Source organism: Patagioenas fasciata, chromosome W (genome assembly GCF_037038585.1).
Source record: "Patagioenas fasciata isolate bPatFas1 chromosome W, bPatFas1.hap1, whole genome shotgun sequence".
In the NCBI taxonomy this organism is placed as follows: Eukaryota; Metazoa; Chordata; class Aves; order Columbiformes; family Columbidae; genus Patagioenas; species Patagioenas fasciata.
In genome coordinates, this window is record NC_092559.1 from 5,389,193 (window position 1) to 5,410,500 (window position 21,308).

A 21,308-nucleotide genomic window follows, 5' to 3' on the forward strand; every position below is an offset into this window, starting at 1 on the left:
TCTAAACCTAACCCCAAATCTAAACCTAACCCCAAATCTAAACCCCAAATCTAAACCTAACCCCAACCCCTAACCCCAAATCTAAACCTAACCCCAAATCTAAACCCCAAATCTAAAACTAACACTAAATCTAAACCTAACCCCAAATCTAAACCCCAAATCTAAACCTAACACCAAATCTAAACCTAACCCTAACCCCTAACCCCAAATCAAAAACTAACCCCAACCCCTAACCCCAAATCCAAACCTAACCCCAAATCTAAACCTAACCCCAACCCCTAACCCCAACCCCTAACCCCAAATCTAAACCTAACCCCAATTCCTAACCCCAACCTCTAACGCCAAATCTAAACCTAACCCCAACCCCTAACCCCAACCCCTAACTCCAAATCTAAACCTAACCCCAAATCTAAACCTAAAATCTAAACCTAACCCCAAATCTAAACCTAACCCCAAATCTAAACCTAAAATCTAAACCTAACCCCAAATCTAAACCTAACCCCAACCCCTAACCCCAAATCTAAACCTAACCCCAAATCTAAACCTAACCCCAATCCCTAACCCCAAATCTAAACCCAAACCCAACCCCTAACCTAAAATCTAAACCTAACCTCAACCCCTAACCCCAAATCTAAACCTAACCCCAGATCTAAACCTAACCCCAACCCCAAACATCAATTCTAAATCTAACACCAAATCTAAACCTAAAATCTAAACCTAACCCCAAATCTAAACCTAAAATCTAAACCTAACCCCAAATCTAAACCTAACCCCAAATCTAAACCTAAAATCTAAACCTAACCCCGAATCTAAACCTAACCCCAAATCTAAACCTTAAATCTAAACCTAACCCCAAATCTTAACCTAAAATCTAAACCTAACCCCAAATCGAAACCTAACCCCAAATCTAAACCTAAAATCTAAACCTAACCCCAAATCTAAACCTAACCCCAAATCTAAACCTGAAATCTAAACCTAACCCCAAATCTAAACCTAAAATCTAAACCTAACCCCAAATCTAAACCTAAAATCTAAACCTAAAATCTAAACCTAACCCCAAATCTAAACCTGAAATCTAAACCTAACCCCAAATCTAAACCTAAAATCTAAACCTAACCCCAAATCTAAACCTAACCCCAAATCTAAACCTAAAATCTAAACCTAACCCCAAATCTAAACCTAAAATCTAAACCTAACCCCAAATCTAATCCTAAACCCAACCACTAACTCCAAATCTAAACCTAACCCCAAATCTAAACCTAACCCCAACCCCTAACCCCAAATCTAAACCTAACACCAAATCTAAACCTAACCCCGACCCCTAACCCCAAATCTAAACCTAACCCCAAATCTAAAGCTAACCCCAACCCCTAACCCCAAATCTAAACCTAACCCGAAATCTAAACCTAACCCCAACCCCTAACCCCAAATCTAAACCTAACCCCAAATCTAAACCTAACCCCAACCCCTAACCCCAAATCTAAACCTAACCCCAAATCTAAACCTAACCCCAAATCTAAACCCAAAATCTAAACATAACCCCAACCCCTAACCCCAAATCTAAACCTAACCCCAAATCTAAACCCCAAATCTAAAACTAACACTAAATCTAAACCTAACCCCAAATCTAAACCCCAAATCTAAACCTAACTCCAAATCTAAACCTAACCCCAACCCCTAAACCCAAATCTAAACCTAACCACAACTAACCCCAAATCTAAACCTAACCCCAAATCTAAACCTAACCCCAACCCCTAACCCCAAATCAAAAACTAATCCCAACCCCTAACCCCAAATCCAAACCTAACCCCAAATCTAAACCTAACCCCAACCCCTAACCCCAACCCCTAACCCCAAATCTAAACCTAACCCCAATTCCTAACCCCAACCCCTAACCCCAAATCTAAACCTAACCCCAACCCCTAACCCCAACCCCTAACCCCAAACCTAAACCTAACCCCAAATCTAAACCTAAAATCTAAACCTAACCCCAAATCTAAACCTCACCTCAAATCTAAACCTAAAATCTAAACCTAACCCCAAATCTAAACCTAAAATCTAAACCTAACCCCAAATATAAACCTAATATCTAAACCTAACCCCAAATCTAAACCTAAACTCTAAACCTAACCCCAAATCTAAACCTAACCCCAAATCTAAACCTAAACTCTAAACCTAACCCCAAATCTAAACCTAACCCCAAATCTAAACCTAAAATCTAAACCTAACCCCAAATCTAAACCTAACCCCAAATCTAAACCTAAAATCTAAACCTAACCCCAAATCTAAACCTAAAATCTAAACCTAAAATCTAAACCTAACCCCAAATCTAAACCTAAAATCTAAACCTAACCCCAAATCTAAACCTAAAATCTAAAGCTAACCCCAAATCTAAACCTAACCCCAAATCTAAACCCCAAATCTAAACCTAACCCCAAATCTAAACCTAACCCCAAATCTAAACCTAAAATCTAAACCTAACAACAAATCTAAACCTAACCCCAACCCCTAACCCCAAATCTAAACCTAACCCCAAATCCAAACCTAACCCCAACCCCTAACTCCAAATCTAAACCTAACCCCAAATCTAAACCTAACCCCAACCCCTAACCCCAAATCTAAACCTAACCCCAAATCTAAACCTAACCCCAACCCCTAACCCCAAATCTAAACCTAACCCCAAATCTAAACCTAAACCCAACCCCTAACTCCAAATCTAAACCTAACCCCAAATCTAAACCTAACCCCAAATCTAAACCACAAATCTAAACCTAACCCCAAATCTAAACCTAACCCCAAATCTAAACCTAAACTCTAAACCTAACCCCAAATCTAAACCTAACCCCAACCCCTAACCCCAAATCTAAACCTAACCCCAAATCTAAACCTAACCCCAACCCCTAACTCCAAATCTAAACCTAACCCCAAATCTAAACCTAACCCCAACCCCTAACCCCTACTCTAAAACTAAACCCAAATCTAAACCTAACCTCAACCCCTAACCCCAAATCTAAACCTAACCCCAAATCTAATCCTAAACCCATCCACTAACTCCAAATCTAAACCTAACCCCAAATCTAAACCTAACCCCAACCCCTAACCCCAAATCTAAACCTAACCCCAAATCTAAACCTAACCCCGACCCCTAACCCCAAATCTAAACCTAACCCCAAATCTAAAGCTAACCCCAACCCCTAACCCCAAATCTAAACCTAACCCGAAATCTAAACCTAACCCCAACCCCTAACCCCAAATCTAAACCTAACCCCAAATCTAAACCTAACCCCAAATCTAAACCCCAAATCTAAACCTAACCCCAACCCCTAACCCCAAATCTAAACCTAACCCCAAATCTAAACCCCAAATCTAAAACTAACACTAAATCTAAACCTAACCCCAAATCTAAACCCCAAATCTAAACCTAACACCAAATCTAAACCTAACCCTAACCCCTAACCCCAAATCAAAAACTAACCCCAACCCCTAACCCCAAATCCAAACCTAACCCCAAATCTAAACCTAACCCCAACCCCTAACCCCAACCCCTAACCCCAAATCTAAACCTAACCCCAATTCCTAACCCCAACCTCTAACGCCAAATCTAAACCTAACCCCAACCCCTAACCCCAACCCCTAACTCCAAATCTAAACCTAACCCCAAATCTAAACCTAAAATCTAAACCTAACCCCAAATCTAAACCTAACCCCAAATCTAAACCTAAAATCTAAACCTAACCCCAAATCTAAACCTAACCCCAACCCCTAACCCCAAATCTAAACCTAACCCCAAATCTAAACCTAACCCCAATCCCTAACCCCAAATCTAAACCCAAACCCAACCCCTAACCTAAAATCTAAACCTAACCTCAACCCCTAACCCCAAATCTAAACCTAACCCCAGATCTAAACCTAACCCCAACCCCAAACATCAATTCTAAATCTAACACCAAATCTAAACCTAAAATCTAAACCTAACCCCAAATCTAAACCTAAAATCTAAACCTAACCCCAAATCTAAACCTAACCCCAAATCTAAACCTAAAATCTAAACCTAACCCCGAATCTAAACCTAACCCCAAATCTAAACCTTAAATCTAAACCTAACCCCAAATCTTAACCTAAAATCTAAACCTAACCCCAAATCGAAACCTAACCCCAAATCTAAACCTAAAATCTAAACCTAACCCCAAATCTAAACCTAACCCCAAATCTAAACCTGAAATCTAAACCTAACCCCAAATCTAAACCTAAAATCTAAACCTAACCCCAAATCTAAACCTAAAATCTAAACCTAAAATCTAAACCTAACCCCAAATCTAAACCTGAAATCTAAACCTAACCCCAAATCTAAACCTAAAATCTAAACCTAACCCCAAATCTAAACCTAACCCCAAATCTAAACCTAAAATCTAAACCTAACCCCAAATCTAAACCTAAAATCTAAACCTAACCCCAAATCTAATCCTAAACCCAACCACTAACTCCAAATCTAAACCTAACCCCAAATCTAAACCTAACCCCAACCCCTAACCCCAAATCTAAACCTAACACCAAATCTAAACCTAACCCCGACCCCTAACCCCAAATCTAAACCTAACCCCAAATCTAAAGCTAACCCCAACCCCTAACCCCAAATCTAAACCTAACCCGAAATCTAAACCTAACCCCAACCCCTAACCCCAAATCTAAACCTAACCCCAAATCTAAACCTAACCCCAAATCTAAACCTAACCCCAAATCTAAACCCAAAATCTAAACATAACCCCAACCCCTAACCCCAAATCTAAACCTAACCCCAAATCTAAACCCCAAATCTAAAACTAACACTAAATCTAAACCTAACCCCAAATCTAAACCCCAAATCTAAACCTAACTCCAAATCTAAACCTAACCCCAACCCCTAAACCCAAATCTAAACCTAACCACAACTAACCCCAAATCTAAACCTAACCCCAAATCTAAACCTAACCCCAACCCCTAACCCCAAATCAAAAACTAATCCCAACCCCTAACCCCAAATCCAAACCTAACCCCAAATCTAAACCTAACCCCAACCCCTAACCCCAACCCCTAACCCCAAATCTAAACCTAACCCCAATTCCTAACCCCAACCCCTAACCCCAAATCTAAACCTAACCCCAACCCCTAACCCCAACCCCTAACCCCAAACCTAAACCTAACCCCAAATCTAAACCTAAAATCTAAACCTAACCCCAAATCTAAACCTCACCCCAAATCTAAACCTAAAATCTAAACCTAACCCCAAATCTAAACCTAAAATCTAAACCTAACCCCAAATCTAAACCTAAGCTCTAAACCTAACCCCAAATCTAAACCTAACCCCAAATCTAAACCTAAACTCTAAACCTAACCCCAAATCTAAACCTAACCCCAAATCTAAACCTAAAATCTAAACCTAACCCCAAATCTAAACCTAACCCCAAATCTAAACCTAAAATCTAAACGTAACCCCAAATCTAAACCTAAAATCTAAACCTAACCCCAAATCTAAACCTAACCCCAAATCTAAACCTAAAATCTAAACCTAACCCCAAATGTAAACCTAAAATCTAAACCTAACCCCAAATCTAAACCTAAAATCTAAACCTAACCCCAAATCTAAACCTAAAATCTAAAACTAACCCCAAATCTAAACCTAACCCCAAATCTAAACCCCAAATCTAAACCTAACCCCAAATCTAAATCTAACCCCAAATCTAAACCTAAAATCTAAACGTAACCCGAAATCTAAACCTAACCTTAAATCTAAACCTAAAATCTAAACCTAACCCCAAATCTAAACCTAAAATCTAAACCTAAAATCTAAACCTAGCCCCAAATCTAAACCTAAAATCTAAACCTAACCCCAAATCTAAACCTAAAATCTAAACCTAACCCCAAGTCTAAACCTAAAATCTAAACCTAACCCCAAATCTAAACCTAACCCCAAATCTATACCTAACCCCAAATCAAAACCTAAAATCTAAACCTAACCCCAAATCTAAACCTAACCCCAAATCTAAACCTAAAATCTAAACCTAACCCCAAATCTAAACCTAAAATCTAAACCTAACCCCAAATCTAAACCTAACCCCAAATCTAAACCTAAAATCTAAACCTAACCCCAAATCTAACCCTAAAATCTAAACCTAAAATCTAAACCTAACCCCAAATCTAAACCTAAAATCTAAACCTAACCCCAAATCTAAACCTAAAATCTAAAACTAACCCCAAATCTAAACCTAACCCCAAATCTAAACCCCAAATCTAAACCTAACCCCAAATCTAAACCTAACCCCAAATCTAAACCTAAAATCTAAACCTAACCCCAAATCTAAACCTAACCCCAACCCCTAACCCCAAATCTAAACCTAACCCCAAATCTAAACCTAACCCCAACCCCTAACTCCAAATCTAAACCTAACCCCAAATCTAAACCTAACCCCAACCCCTAACCCCAAATCTAAACCTAACACCAAATCTAAACCTAACCCCAAATCTAAACCCCAAATCTAAACCTGACCCCAAATCTAAACCTAACCCCAAATCTAAACCTAAAATCTAAACCTAACCCCAAATCTAAACCTAACCCCAACCCCTAACCCCAAATCTAAACCTAACCCCAAATCTAAACCTAACCCCAACCCCTAACTCCAAATCTAAACCTAACCCCAAATCTAAACCTAACCCCAACCCCTAACCCCAAATCTAAACCTAACCCCAAATCTAAACCTAACCCCAACCCCTAACCCCAAATCTAAACCTAACCCCAAATCTAAACCTAAACCCAACCCCTAACTCCAAATCTAAACCTAACCCCAAATCTAAACCTAACCCCAAATCTAAACCACAAATCTAAACCTAACCCCAAATCTAAACCTAACCCCAAATCTAAACCTAAAATCTAAACCTAACCCCAAATCTAAACCTAACCCCAACCCCTAACCCCAAATCTAAACCTAACCCCAAATCTAAACCTAAACCCAACCCCTAACTCCAAATCTAAACCTAACCCCAAATCTAAACCTAACCCCAACCCCTAACCCCTACTCTAAAACTAAACCCAAATCTAAACCTAACCTCAACCCCTAACCCCAAATCTAAACCTAACCCCAAATCTAATCCTAAACCCAACCACTAACTCCAAATCTAAACCTAACCCCAAATCTAAACCTAACCCCAACCCCTAACCCCAAATCTAAACCTAACCCCAAATCTAAACCTAAAATCTAAACCTAACCCCAAATCTAAACCTCACCCCAAATCTAAACCTAAAATCTAAACCTAACCCCAAATCTAAACCTAAAATCTAAACCTAACCCCAAATCTAAACCTAAACTCTAAACCTAACCCCAAATCTAAACCTAACCCCAAATCTAAACCTAAAATCTAAACCTAACCCCAAATCTAAACCTAACCCCAAATCTAAACCTAAAATCTAAACCTAACCCCAAATCTAAACCTAACCCCAACCCCTAACCCCAAATCTAAACCTAACCCCAAATCTAAACCTAAGCCCAATCCCTAACCCCAAATCTAAACCTAAACAAAATCTAACCCTAACCCCAACCCCTAACCCCAAATATAAACCCAAACCCAACCCCTAACCTAAAATCTAAACCTAACCTCAACCCCTAACCCCAAATCTAAACCTAACCCCAGATCTAAACCTAACCCCAACCCCAAACCCCAATTCTAAATCTAACACCAAATCTAAACCTAAAATCTAAACCTAACCCCAAATCTAAACCTAAAATCTAAACCTAACCCCAAATCTAAACCTAACCCCAAATCTAAACCTAAAATCTAAACCTAACCCCGAATCTAAACCTAACCCCAAATCTAAACCTTAAATCTAAACCTAACCCCAAATCTTAACCTAAAATCTAAACCTAACCCCAAATCTAAACCTAACCCCAAATCTAAACCTAAAATCTAAACCTAACCCCAAATCTAAACCTGAAATCTAAACCTAACCCCAAATCTAAACCTAAAATCTAAACCTAACCCCAAATCTAAACCTAAAATCTAAACCTAACCCCAAATCTAAACCTAAAATCTAAACCTAACCCCAAATCTAATCCTAAACCCAACCACTAACTCCAAATCTAAACCTAACCCCAAATCTAAACCTAACCCCAACCCCTAACCCCAAATCTAAACCTAACCCCAAATCTAAACCTAACCCCGACCCCTAACCCCAAATGTAAACCTAACCCCAAATCTAAAGCTAACCCCAACCCCTAACCCCAAATCTAAACCTAACCCGAAATCTAAACCTAACCCCAACCCCTAACCCCAAATCTAAACCTAACCCCAAATCTAAACCTAACCCCAAATCTAAACCCCAAATCTAAACATAACCCCAACCCCTAACCCCAAATCTAAACCTAACCCCAAAACTAAACCCCAAATCTAAAACTAACACGAAATCTAAACCTAACCCCAAATCTAAACCCCAAATCTAAACCTAACTCCAAATCTAAACCTAACCCCAACCCCTAAACCCAAATCTAAACCTAACCACAACTAACCCCAAATCTAAACCTAACCCCAAATCTAAACCTAACCCCAACCCCTAACCCCAAATCAAAAACTAACCCCAACCCCTAACCCCAAATCCAAACCTAACCCCAAATCTAAACCTAACCCCAACCCCTAACCCCAACCCCTAACCCCACATCTAAACCTAACCCCAATTCCTAACCCCAACCCCTAACCCCAAATCTAAACCTAACCCCAACCCCTAACCCCAACCCCTAACCCCAAACCTAAACCTAACCCCAAATCTAAACCTAAAATCTAAACCTAACCCCAAATCTAAACCTCACCCCAAATCTAAACCTAAAATCTAAACCTAACCCCAAATCTAAACCTAAACTCTAAACCTAACCCCAAATCTAAACCTAAAATCTAAACCTAACCCCAAATCTAAACCTAACCCCAAATCTAAACCTAAAATCTAAACCTAACCCCAAATCTAAACCTAAAATCTAAACCTAAAATCTAAACCTAACCCCAAATCTAAACCTAAAATCTAAACCTAACCCCAAATCTAAACCTAAAATCTAAAACTAACCCCAAATCTAAACCTAACCCCAAATCTAAACCCCAAATCTAAACCTAACCCCAAATCTAAACCTAACCGCAAATCTAAACCTAAAATCTAAACCTAACCCCAAATCTAAACCCCAAATCTAAACCTAACCCCAAATCTAAACCTAACCCCAACCCCTAAACCCAAATCTAAACCTAACCACAACTAACCCCAAATCTAAACCTAACCCCAAATCTAAACCTAACCCCAACCCCTAACCCCAAATCAAAAACTAGCCCCAACCCCTAACCCCAAATCCAAACCTAACCCCAAATCTAAACCTAACCCCAACCCCTAACCCCAACCCCTAACCCCAAATCTAAACCTAACCCCAAATCTAAACCTAAAATCTAAACCTAACCCCAAATCTAACCCTAAAATCTAAACCTAAAATCTAAACCTAACCCCAAATCTAAACCTAAAATCTAAACCTAACCCCAAATCTAAACCTAAAATCTAAAACTAACCCCAAATCTAAACCTACCCCAAATCTAAACCCCAAATCTAAACCTAACCCCAAATCTAAACCTAACCCCAAATCTAAACCTAAAATCTAAACCTAACCCCAAATCTAAACCTCACCCCAAATCTAAACCTAAAATCTAAACCTAACCCCAAATATAAACCTAAAATCTAAACCTAACCCCAAATCTAAACCTAAAATCTAAACCTAACCCCAAATCTAAACCTAACCGCAAATCTAAACCTAAAATCTAAACCTAACCCCAAATCTAAACCTAAAATCTAAACCTAATCCCAAATCTAAACCTAACCCCAAATCTAAACCTAAAATCTAAACCTAACCCCAAATCTAAACCTAAAATCTAAACCTAAAATCTAAACCTAACCCCAAATCTAAACCTAAAATCTAAACCTAACCCCAAATCTAAACCCCAAATCTAAACCTAACCCCAAATCTAAACCTAACCCCAAATCTAAACCTAAAATCTAAACCTAACCCCAAATCTAAACCTAACCCCAACCCCTAACCCCAAATCTAAACCTAACCCCAAATATAAACCTAACCCCAACCCCTAACTCCAAATCTAAACCTAACCCCAAATCTAAACCTAACCCCAACCCCTAACCCCAAATCTAAACCTAACCCCAAATCTAAACCTAACCCCAACCCCTAACCCCAAATCTAAACCTAACTCCAAATCTAAACCTAAACCCAACCCCTAACTCCAAATCTAAACCTAACCCCAAATCTAAACCTAACCCCAAATCTAAACCACAAATCTAAACCTAACCCCAAATCTAAACCTAACCCCAAATCTAAACCTAAAATCTAAACCTAACCCCAAATCTAAACCTAACCCCAACCCCTAACCCCAAATCTAAACCTAACCCCAAATCTAAACCTAAAATCTAAACCTAACCCCAAATCTAAACCTAACCCCAAATCTAAACCTAACCCCAACCCCTAACCCCTACCCTAAAACTAAACCCAAATCTAAACCTAACCTCAACCCCTAACCCCAAATCTAAACCTAACCCCAAATCTAATCCTAAACCCAACCCCTAACTCCAAATCTAAACCTAACCCCAAATCTAAACCTAACCCCAACCCCTAACCCCTACTCTAAAACTAAACCCAAATCTAAACCTAACCTCAACCCCTAACCCCAAATCTAAACCTAACCCCAAATCTAATCCTAAACCCAACCACTAACTTCAAATCTAAACCTAACCCCAAATCTAAACCTAACCCCAACCCCTAACCCCAAATCTAAACCTAACCCCAAATCTAAACCTAACCCCGACCCCTAACCCCAAATCTAAACCTAACCCCAAATCTAAAGCTAACCCCGACCCCTAACCCCAAATCTAAACCTAACCCCAAATCTAAAGCTAACCCCAACCCCTAACCCCAAATCTAAACCTAACCCCAAATCTAAACCTAACCCCAACCCCTAACCCCTACTCTAAACCTAACCCCAAATCTAAACCTAACCTCAACCCCTAACCCCAAATCTAAACCTAACCCCAAATCTAATCCTAAACCCAACCACTAACTCCAAATCTAAACCTAACCCCAAATCTAAACCTAACCCCAACCCTTAAACCCAAATCTAAACCTAACCACAACTAACCCCAAATCTAAACCTAACCCCAAATCTAAACCTAACCCCAACCCCTAACCCCAAATCAAAAACTAACCCCAACCCCTAACCCCAAATCCAAACCTAACCCCAAATCTAAACCTAACCCCAACCCCTAACCCCAACCTCTAACCCCAAATCTAAACCTAACCCCAATTCCTAACCCCAACCCCTAACCCCAAATCTAAACCTAACCCCAACCCCTAACCCCAACCCCTAACCCCAAATCTAAACCTAACCCCAAATCTAAACCTAAAATCTAAACCTAACCCCAAATCTAAACCTCACCCCAAATCTAAACCTAAAATCTAAACCTAACCCCAAATCTAAACCTAAAATCTAAACCTAACCCCAAATCTAAACCTAAAATCTAAACCTAACCCCAAATATAAACCTAAACTCTAAACCTAACCCCAAATCTAAACCTAACCCCAAATCTAAACCTAAAATCTAAACCTAACCCCAAATCTAAACCTAACCCCAAATCTAAACCTAAAATCTAAACCTAACCCCAAATCTAAACCTAACCCCAACCCCTAACCCCAAATCTAAACCTAACCCCAAATCTAAACCTAACCCCAATCCCTAACCCCAAATCTAAACCTAAACAAAATCTAACCCTAACCCCAACCCCTAACCCCAAATCTAAACCCAAACCCAACCCCTAACCTAAAATCTAAACCTAACCTCAACCCCTAACCCCAAATCTAAACCTAACCCCAGATCTAAACCTAACCCCAACCCCAAACCCCAATTCTAAATATAACACCAAATCTAAACCTAAAATCTAAACCTAACCCCAAATCTAAACCTAAAATCTAAACCTAACCCCAAATCTAAACCTAACCCCAAATCTAAACCTAAAATCTAAACCTAACCCCGAATCTAAACCTAACCCCAAATCTAAACCTTAAATCTAAACCTAACCCCAAATCTTAACCTAAAATCTAAACCTAACCCCAAATCTAAACCTAACCCCAAATCTAAACCTAAAATCTAAACCTAACCCCAAATCTAAACCTAACCCCAAATCTAAACCTGAAATCTAAACCTAACCCCAAATCTAAACCTAAAATCTAAACCTAACCCCAAATCTAAACCTAAAATCTAAACCTAACCCCAAATCTAAACCTAAAATCTAAAACTAACCCCAAATCTAAACCTAAAATCTAAACCTAACCCCAAATCTAAACCTAAAATCTAAACCTAACCCCAAATCTAAACCTAAAATCTAAACCTAAAATCTAAACCTAACCCCAAATCTAAACCTAAAATCTAAACCTAACCCCAAATCTAATCCTAAACCCAACCACTAACTCCAAATCTAAACCTAACCCCAAATCTAAACCTAACCCCAACCCCTAACCCCAAATCTAAACCTAACCCCAAATCTAAAACTAAACCCAACCCCTAACTCCAAATCTAAACCTAACCCCAAATCTAAACCTAACCCCAAATCTAAACCACAAATCTAAACCTAACCCCAAATCTAAACCTAACCCCAAATCTAAACCTAACCCCAACCCCTAACCCCAAATCTAAACCTAACCCCAAATCTAAACCTAACCCCAACCCCTAACTCCAAATCTAAACCTAACCCCAAATCTAAACCTAACCCCAACGGCTAACCCCTACTCTAAAACTAAACCCAAATCTAAACCTAACCTCAACCCCTAACCCCAAATCTAAACCTAACCCCAAATCTAATCCTAAACCCAACCACTAACTCCAAATCTAAACCTAACCCCAAATCTAAACCTAACCCCAACCCCTAACCCCAAATCTAAACCTAACCCCAAATCTAAACCTAACCCCGACCCCTAACCCCAAATCTAAACCTAACCCCAAATCTAAAGCTAACCCCAACCCCTAACCCCAAATCTAAACCTAACCCGAAATCTAAACCTAACCCCAACCCCTAACCCCAAATCTAAACCTAACCCCAAATCTAAACCCCAAATCTAAACCTAACCCCAACCCCTAACCCCAAATCTAAACCTAAGCCCAAATCTAAACCCCAAATCTAAAACTAACACTAAATCTAAACCTAACCCCAAATCTAAACCCCAAATCTAAACCTAACCCCAAATCTAAACCTAACCCCAACCCCTAACCCCAAATCAAAAACTAACCCCAACCCCTAACCCCAAATCCAAACCTAACCCCAAATCTAAACCTAACCCCAAGCCCTAACCCCAAATCTAAACCTAACCCCAAATCTAAACCTAACCCCAAATCTAAACCCCAAATCTAAACCTAACCCCAACCCCTAACCCCAAATCTAAACCTAACCCCAAATCTAAACCCCAAATCTAAAACTAACACTAAATCTAAACCTAACCCCAAATCTAAACCCCAAATCTAAACCTAACCCCAAATCTAAACCTAACCCCAACCCCTAACCCCAAATCAAAAACTAACCCCAACCCCTAACCCCAAATCCAAACCTAACCCCAAATCTAAACCTAACCCCAAGCCCTAACCCCAACCCCTAACCCCAAATCTAAACCTAACCCCAACCCCTAACCCCAAATCTAAACCTAACCCCAAATCTAAACCCCAAATCTAAAACTAACACTAAATCTAAACCTAACCCCAAATCTAAACCCCAAATCTAAACCTAACCCCAAATCTAAACCTAACCCCAACCCCTAAACCCAAATCAAAAACTAACCCCAACCCCTAACCCCAAATCCAAACCTAACCCCAAATCTAAACCTAACCCCAACCTCTAAACCCAAATCTAAACCTAACCCCAATTCCTAACCCCAACCCCTAACCCCAAATCTAAACCTAACCCCAACCCCTAACCCCAACCCCTAACCCCAAATCTAAACCTAACCCCAAATCTAAACCTAAAATCTAAACCTAACCCCAAATCTAAACCTCACCCCAAATCTAAACCTAAAATCTAAACCTAACCCCAAATCTAAACCTAAAATCTAAACCTAACCCCAAATCTAAACCTAAAATCTAAACCTAACCCCAAATATAAACCTAAACTCTAAACCTAACCCCAAATCTAAACCTAACCCCAAATCTAAACCTAAAATCTAAACCTAACCCCAAATCTAAACCTAACCCCAAATCTAAACCTAAAATCTAAACCTAACCCCAAATCTAAACCTAACCCCAACCCCTAACCCCAAATCTAAACCTAACCCCAAATCTAAACCTAAAATCTAAACCTAACCCCAAATCTAAACCTAACCCCAAATCTAAACCTAAAATCTAAACCTAACCCCAAATCTAAACCTAAAATCTAAACCTAACCCCGAATCTAAACCTAACCCCAAATCTAAACCTTAAATCTAAACCTAACCCCAAATCTTAACCTAAAATCTAAACCTAACCCCAAATCTAAACCTAACCCCAAATCTAAACCTAAAATCTAAACCTAACCCCAAATCTAAACCTAACCCCAAATCTAAACCTGAAATCTAAACCTAACCCCAAATCTAAACCTAAAATCTAAACCTAACCCCAAATCTAAACCTAAAATCTAAACCTAACCCCAAATCTAAACCTAAAATCTAAACCTAACCCCAAATCCAAACCTAAAATCTAAACCTAACCCCAAATCTAAACCTAAAATCTAAACCTAACCCCAAATCTAAACCTAAAATCTAAACCTAAAATCTAAACCTAACCCCAAATCTAAACCTAAAATCTAAACCTAACCCCAAATCTAATCCTAAACCCAACCACTAACTCCAAATCTAAACCTAACCCCAAATCTAAACCTAACCCCAACCCCTAACCCCAAATCTAAACCTAACCCCAAATCTAAACCTAAACCCAACCCCTAACTCCAAATCTAAACCTAACCCCAAATCTAAACCTAACCCCAAATCTAAACCACAAATCTAAACCTAACCCCAAATCTAAACCTAACCCCAAATCTAAACCTAAAATCTAAACCTAACCCCAAATCTAAACCTAACCCCAACCCCTAACCCCAAATCTAAACCTAACCCCAAATCTAAACCTAACCCCAACCCCTAACTCCAAATCTAAGCCTAACCCCGAATCTAAACCTAACCCCAACCCCTAACCCCTACTCTAAAACTAAACCCAAATCTAAACCTAACCTCAACCCCTAACCCCAAATCTAAACCTAACCCCAAATCTAATCCTAAACCCAACCACTAACTCCAAATCTAAACCTAACTCCAAATCTAAACCTAACCCCAAATCTAAACCTAACCCCAACCCCTAACCCCAAATCTAAACCTAACCCCAAATCTAAACCTAACCCCGACCCCTAACCCCAAATCTAAACCTAACCCCAAATCTAAAGCTAACCCCAACCCGTAACCCCAAATCTAAACCTAACCCGAAATCTAAACCTAACCCCAACCCCTAACCCCAAATCTAAACCTAACCCCAAATCTAAACCCCAAATCTAAACCTAACCCCAACCCCTAACCCCAAATCAAAACCTAACCCCAAATCTAAACCCCAAATCTAAAACTAACACTAAATCTAAACCTAACCCCAAATCTAAACCCCAAATCTAAACCTAACCCCAAATCTAAACCTAACCCCAACCCCTAACCCCAAATCAAAAACTAACCCCAACCCCTAACCCCAAATCCAAACCTAACCCCAAATCTAAACCTAACCCCAACCCCTAACCCCAACCCCTAACCCCAAATCTAAACCTAACCCCAATTCCTAACCCCAACATCTAACCCCAAATCTAAACCTAACCCCAACCCCTAACCCCAACCCCTAACCCCAAATCTAAACCTAACCCCAAATCTAAACCTAAAATCTAAACCTAACCCCAAATCTAAACCTCACCCCAAATCTAAACCTAAAATCTAAACCTAACCCCAAATCTAAACCTAACCCCAACCCCTAACCCCAAATCTAAACCTAACCCCAAATCTAAACCTAACCCCAATCCCTAACCCCAAATCTAAACCTAAACAAAATCTAACCCTAACCCCAACCCCTAACCCCAAATCTAAACCCAAACCCAACCCCTAACCTAAAATCTAAACCTAACCTCAACCCCTAACCCCAAATCTAAACCTAACCCCAGATCTAAACCTAACCCCAACCCCAACCCCAATTCTAAACCTAACCCCAACCCCTAACCCCTACTCTAAAACTAAACCCAAATCTAAACCTAACCTCAACCCCTAACCCCAAATCTAAACCTAACCCCAAATCTAATCCTAAACCCAACCCCTAACTCCAAATCTAAACCTAACCCCAAATCTAAACCTAAGCCCAACCCCTAACCCCTACTCTAAAACTAAACCCAAATCTAAACCTAACCTCAACCCCTAACCCCAAATCTAAACCTAACCCCAAATCTAATCCTAAACCCAACCACTAACTTCAAATCTAAACCTAACCCCAAATCTAAACCTAACCCCAACCCCTAACCCCAAATCTAAACCTAACCCCAAATCTAAACCTAACCCCGACCCCTAAGCCCAAATCTAAACCTAACCCCAAATCTAAAGCTAACCCCAACCCCTAACCCCAAATCTAAACCTAACCCCAAATCTAAACCTAACCCCAACCCCTAACCCCTACTCTAAACCTAACCCCAAATCTAAACCTAACCTCAACCCCTAACCCCAAATCTAAACCTAACCCCAAATCTAATCCTAAACCCAACCACTAACTCCAAATCTAAACCTAACCCCAAATCTAAACCTAACCCCAACCCCTAACCCCAAATCTAAAACTAACCCCAAATCTAAACCTAACCCCGACCCCTAACCCCAAATCTAAATCTAACCCCAAATCTAAAGCTAACCCCAACCCCTAACCCCAAATCTAAACCTAACCCGAAATCTAAACCTAACCCCAACCCCTAACCCCAAATCTAAACCTAACCCCATATCTAAACCTAACCCCAAATCTAAACCCCAAATCTAAACCTAACCACAACCCCTAACCCCAAATCTAAAACTAACCCCAAATCTAAACCCCAAATCTAAAACTAACACTAAATCTAAACCTAACCCCAAATCTAAACCCCAAATCTAAACCTAACCCCAAATCTAAACCTAACCCCAACCCCTAAACCCAAATCTAAACCTAACCACAACTAACCCCAAATCTAAACCTAACCCCAAATCTAAACCTAACCCCAACCCCTAACCCCAAATCAAAAACTAACCCCAACCCCTAACCCCAAATCCAAACCTAACCCCAAATCTAAACCTAACCCCAACCCCTAACCCCAACCTCTAACCCCAAATCTAAACCTAACCACAATTCCTAACCCCAACCCCTAACCCCAAATCTAAACCTAACCCCAACCCCTAACCCCAACCCCTAACCCCAAATCTAAACCTAACCCCAAATCTAAACCTAAAATCTAAACCTAACCCCAAATCTAAACCTCACCCCAAATCTAAACCTAAAATCTAAACCTAACCCCAAATATAAACCTAAAATCTAAACCTAACCCCAAATATAAACCTAAACTCTAAACCTAACACCAAATCTAAACCTAACCCCAAATCTAAACCTAAAATCTAAACCTAACCCCAAATCTAAACCTAACCCCAAATCTAAACCTAAAATCTAAACCTAACCCCAACCCCTAACCCCAAATCTAAACCTAACCCCAAATCGAAACCTAACCCCAATCCCTAACCCCAAATCTAAACCTAAACAAAATCTAACCCTAACCCCAACCCCTAACCCCAAATCCAAACCCAAACCCAACCCCTAACCTAAAATCTAAACCTAACCTCAACCCCTAACCCCAAATCTAAACCTAACCCCAGATCTAAACCTAACCCCAACCCCAAACCCCAATTCTAAATCTAACACCAAATCTAAACCTAAAATCTAAACCTAACCCCAAATCTAAACCTAAAATCTAAACCTAACCCCAAATCTAAACCTAACCCCAAATCTAAACCTGAAATCTAAACCTAACCCCAAATCTAAACCTAAAATCTAAACCTAACCCCAAATCTAAACCTAACCCCAAATCTAAACCTAAAATCTAAACCTAACCCCAAATCTAAACCTAAAATCTAAACCTAACCCCAAATCTAAACCTAACCCCAAATCTAAACCTAAAATCTAAACCTATCCCCAAATTTAAACCTAAAATCTAAACCTAAAATCTAAACCTAACCCCAAATCTAAACCTAAAATCTAAACCTAACCCCAAATCTAAACCTAACCCCAAATCTGAACCCCAAATCTAAACCTAACCCCAAATCTAAACCTAACCCCAAATCTAAACCTAACCCCAACCCCTAACCCCAAATCTAAACCTAACCCCAAATCTAAACCTAACCCCAACCCCTAACTCCAAATCTAAACCTAACCCCAAATCTAAACCTAACCCCAACCCCTAACCCCAAATCTAAACCTAACCCCAAATCTAAACCTAACCCCAACCCCTAACCCCAAATCTAAACCTAACCCCAAATCTAAACCTAAACCCAACCCCTAACTCCAAATCTAAACCTAACCCCAAATCTAAACCTAACCCCAAATCTAAACCACAAATCTAAACCTAACCCCAAATCTAAACCTAACCCCAAATCTAAACCTAAAATCTAAACCTAACCCCAAATCTAAACCTAACCCCAACCCCTAACCCCAAATCTAAACCTAACCGCAAATCTAAACCTAACCCCAACCCCTAACTCCAAATCTAAACCTAACCCCAAATCTAAACCTAACCCCAACCCTTAACCCCTACTCTAAACCTAACCCCAAATCTAAACCTAACCTCAACCCCTAACCCCAAATCTAAACCTAACCCCAAATCTAATCCTAAACCCAACCACTAACTCCAAATCTAAACCTAACCCCAAATCTAAACCTAACCCCGACCCCTAACCCCAAATCTAAACCTAACCCCAAATCTAAAGCTAACCCCAACCCCTAACCCCAAATCTAAACCTAAAATCTAAACCTAACCCCAAATCTAAACCTAACCCCAAATCTAAACCTAAAATCTAAACCTAACTCCAAATCTAAACCTAAAAACTAAACCTAACCCCAAATCTAAGCCTAACCCCAAATCTAAACCTAAAATCTAAACCTAACCCCAAATCTAAACCTAAAATCTAAACCTAAGCCCAAATCTAAACCTTACCCCAAATATAAAACTAAAATCTAAACCTAACCCCAAATCTAAACCTAAAATCTAAACCTAACCCCAAATCTTAACCTAACCCCAAATCTAAACGTAAAATCTAAACCTAACCCCAAATCTAAACCTAAAATCTAAACCTAACCCCAAATCTAAACCTAACCCCAAATCTAAACCTAAAATCTAAACCTAACCCCAAATCTAAACCTAACCCCAAATCTAAACCTAAAATCTAAACCTAACCCCAAATCTAAACCTAACCCCAAATCTAAACCTAAAATCTAAACCTAACCCCAAATTTAAACCTAAAATCTAAACCTAACCCCAAAGCTAAACCTAAAATCTAAACCTAACCCCAAATCTAAACCTAACCCCAAATCTAAACCTAAAATCTAAACCTAACCCCAAATCTAAACCTAACCCCAAATCTAAACCTAAAATCTAAACCTAACCCCAAATCTAAACCTAAAATCTAAACCTAACCCCAAATCTAAACCTAACCCCAAATCTAAACCTAAAACCTAAACCTAACCCCAAATCTAAACCTAAAATCTAAACCTAACCCCAAATCTAAACCTAACCCCAAATCTAAACCTAAAATCTAAACCTAACCCCAAATCTAAACCTAAAATCTAAACCTAACCCCAAATCTAAACCTAAAATCTAAACCTAACCCCAAATCTAAACCTAACCCCAAATCTAAACCTAAAACCTAAACCTAACCCCAAATCTAAACCTAAAATCTAAACCTAACCCCAAATCTAAACCTAACCCCAAATCTAAACCTAAAATCTAAACCTAACCCCAAATCTAAACCTAAAATCTAAACCTAACCCCAAATCTAAACCTAACCCCAAATCTAAACCTAAAATCTAAACCTAAGCCCAAATCTAAACCTTACCCAAATATAAACCTAAAATCTAAACCTAACCCCAAATCTAAACCTAAAATCTAAACCTAACCCCAAATCTAAACCTAAAATCTAAACCTAAAATCTAAACCTAACCCCAAATCTAAACCTAACCCCAAATCTAAACCTAAAATCTAAACCTAACCCCAAATCTAAACCTAAAATCTAAACCTAACCCCAAATCTAAACCTAACCCCAAATCTAAACCTAAAATCTAAACCTAACCCCAAATCTAAACCTAACCCCAAATCTAAACCTAACCCCAAATCTAAACCTAAAATCTAAACCTAACACCAAATCTAAACCTAACCCCAAATCTAAAACTAAAATCTAAACCTAACCCCAAATTTAAACCTAAAATCTAAACCTAACCCCAAATCTAAACCTAAAATCTAAACCTAACCCCAAATCTAAACCTAACCCCAAATCTAAACCTAAAATCTAAACCTAACCCCAAATCTAAACCTAACCCCAAATCTAAACCTAAAATCTAAACCTAACCCCAAATCTAAACCTAAAATCTAAACCTAACCCCAAATCTAAACCTAACCCCAAATCTAAACCTAAAATCTAAACCTAACCCCAAATCTAAACCTAACCCCAAATCTAAACCTAAAATCTAAACCTAACCCCAAATCTAAACCTAAAATCTAAACCTAACCCCAAATCTAAACCTAACCCCAAATATAAACCTAAAACCTAAACCTAACCCCAAATCTAAACCTAAAATCTAAACCTAACCCCAAATCTAAACCTAACCCCAAATCTAAACCTAAAATCTAAACCTAACCCCAAATCTAAACCTAAAATCTAAACCTAACCCCAAATCTAAACCTAACACCACATCTAAACCTAAAATCTAAACCTAACCCCAAATCTAAACCTAACCCCAAATCTAAACCTAAAACCTAAACCTAACCCCAAATCTAAACCTAAAATCTAAACCTAACCCCAAATCTAAACCTAACCCCAAATCTAAACCTAAAATCTAAACCTAACCCCAAATCTAAACCTAACCCCAAATCTAAACCTAAAACCTAAACCTAACCCCAAATCTAAACCTAAAATCTAAACCTAACCCCAAATCTAAACCTAACCCCAAAT